This window comes from Bactrocera tryoni, chromosome 2 (genome assembly GCF_016617805.1).
Source record: "Bactrocera tryoni isolate S06 chromosome 2, CSIRO_BtryS06_freeze2, whole genome shotgun sequence".
Lineage (NCBI taxonomy): Eukaryota > Metazoa > Arthropoda > Insecta > Diptera > Tephritidae > Bactrocera > Bactrocera tryoni.
Genome location: NC_052500.1, coordinates 72,747,115 through 72,749,546, shown reverse-complemented (window position 1 = coordinate 72,749,546; position 2,432 = coordinate 72,747,115). Strand labels below are relative to the sequence as shown.

The following is a 2,432-nucleotide window of genomic DNA, read 5'->3' as shown; positions in this document are numbered from 1 at the left end:
TTGTACATTGTCAGCATTTTATGATTCTGGCAACACAAATAGGCAAATGCGCCATGGCGTATGAGTAACCAACATACTCTTTGTATTGCAATTTAACCGTCCATTATCTTTATGAAGCGTTTTGCATATCTGTACATTCATATGTAGACTTTATTTGAACAAATGTTTAGTTTTATAATATTTTTCTCAACCATTTTTTTCCGCAGTGTCGCTCAGCTGTTTGCCTACGTTTGCGCCATTACAGTCTCACGCACAACGCGCTGGATGCACACCTGGAAGCGGACATCGAAATGGTCGGCAATACATACTGTGAGAATTATGCTCTAAGTCTTCCTGGCACGTTTGAAATGTGCAACCAGAAAGAATGCGGGCGTTAGAAAGCTGGAGAGTGGATTTTGTGTCGTTGTTTTAAACGCAACACGATCATACAAAAGCGTGAAGTCAAATGTCGCTTTGCGAATGGCACTGAGGTGACGGACGCCTGCAGTGCGCCACAGCGTCCAAGGGGTTCAGCATGTGGGACCATTGTCCGAGGTAAATTAAAGCTCGGCCTTTGTATGTGTTTCACTTTAGCTGCCATATCGGACTCGTTTTGAATTTTTTTATTTACCCCAATTTTCTCTCTCTCAACTTCCGTCTTTTGCAGTGCAATGCGCAATGCGGTCGGAATTAAATACCGCATTTTCTAGTTTGTTAGGTATGGCACGCGTCGACCTGCGGACCATTCTAGTCGTAATCAGCCGCGTTCAGAAGTTATGAAAGTATGTAAGAGCCCACCATGCTTTGCAAAAAGTGAGTAGAATACGTTTCGCATATTTCTAATATTTAATAGAAATATATTAATTGCAAATCGAAATAAAAGAGCTCCACTGAAGCCTGCTAATCAAAGTACATTTAGATGTTCTTTTAAGATAATTCTTCTGTTAGTTAAAGGACTTAGTTGCTTTTTGATATAGCACATAGGAAATTTAACCTGGACTGATAAAAAATAAGGTTTTCACATATATTTATACAAACCTTTAATATATGCTTCAAAAGAGGCTCCATTTGAGCCAATTTTTCATACACTTGTTTTAAGTCACGTATACATGACCTTGAGTGCCTTCAGCGAGTGTTATATTAACATGCTCCATACTCAAAATGTTAAGCAAAATGTGTTGAGTCAATCTATAAGTTTTGTTGTGATTACCTATAATCTCTTTGTTGCCTGCCAACAGTACCATTTTCAACTTTTTAGATGTTATTATTAATAACAGAAGTAGAGTCCAGGGGATACTTTAGTTCGATTCTTGTTAAATAGTGATTTAAATTACTACAGTATCAAAACCGAAGTTACGATAATGTCACTAAAGATTCGCGAGGCAACTAGAAATTTTTTCTGCTCTATGTAATGAATATCATTCACTGGGAGGGAGTCTGTGAAAATGTTAATAGCTGCATTGAGAAAACTATTGCTTAAATATGGCGCTATATCTTTAACTCACCTTTTAGTTCAACTTCGAATCTTTCATAAACAGTTACAAAACTTTACTGAGAACAGGAGAATGAGCGGATGTAAAGCCATGCTTTAGTCGTAGGCTCTCGGTACTAAATAGTTTCAAAACCACATCCAAATTATTTTATATAGATTCTTTTACATGGATAACTGAAGACACGTTCTTTATTCCCTTTAAAAATATTTAATTTGCAATAAAGTAAATTGTTCTTGTTTACCATCACAGCTTTTTATCAATGCACGGACACTTCCCGGTATTGTCGCAATATACGCTCGATATGTTTGTAAAGACAGTTACAAAAAGAATTAATACAAGTCTTGTCAATTCAATGCGTAATACAATGAACAACAATAAACATTGGTGAGGCAATTAGTTACTAATTAATTGACTGATGATTTTAAGCATTATGATGTCTACTTACAATGTGAGAATATAAGAGTTAACACAATAAAAGATATATTTTAATAAAAAAAATTCTTTCAATGATTTCGTATGTAAGTATAATATTTAATTGTACAGATTAATAATATATTATGTGATGTGAGTGAACCTTTCTATGAGAGACATTAAGGGGAGGTCTATTCATTTGACCATAACGTGCTTCAAAAAGTATCAAAAAGGCTGCTTCGTCAACGAGATATTAGGTTGGAAAATATCACCCTTTCGCCTTTTTGTCTTTTGAGTTTCACGGCTATGTATAAAGCGCTTCAGAGCTCGTATCTGGCAATACTATACTATATAAATTGGTGATGATAAATATTTAATTAAACAGGTGAGATGAAAAGTCCCCAACATACCATATTAAAACACATATTTTTTGGCGAAATTATTATTTTTTTATTTAACATTCATTTCATTTTGAGGATGATACTTTGATTAAAGCGACCCTCCAAATATTTTGTTACCATTATTGTAGTGCCATTTATCCTTTGCTTC

The 2,432-nt window shown here is 35.0% G+C and overlaps 1 long non-coding RNA gene across 1 annotated transcript; it reads left to right on the top strand.

Annotated features, from left to right (window-relative positions):
• The first annotated feature begins 211 nt into the window (after positions 1 to 211).
• LOC120769258 lies at positions 212 to 1,922 on the top strand. The gene is made up of 3 exons (XR_005704836.1): positions 212 to 534; positions 647 to 792; positions 1,722 to 1,922. It is a non-coding gene; the product is annotated as an uncharacterized LOC120769258 (long non-coding RNA).
• The last annotated feature ends 510 nt before the right edge of the window (positions 1,923 to 2,432 follow it).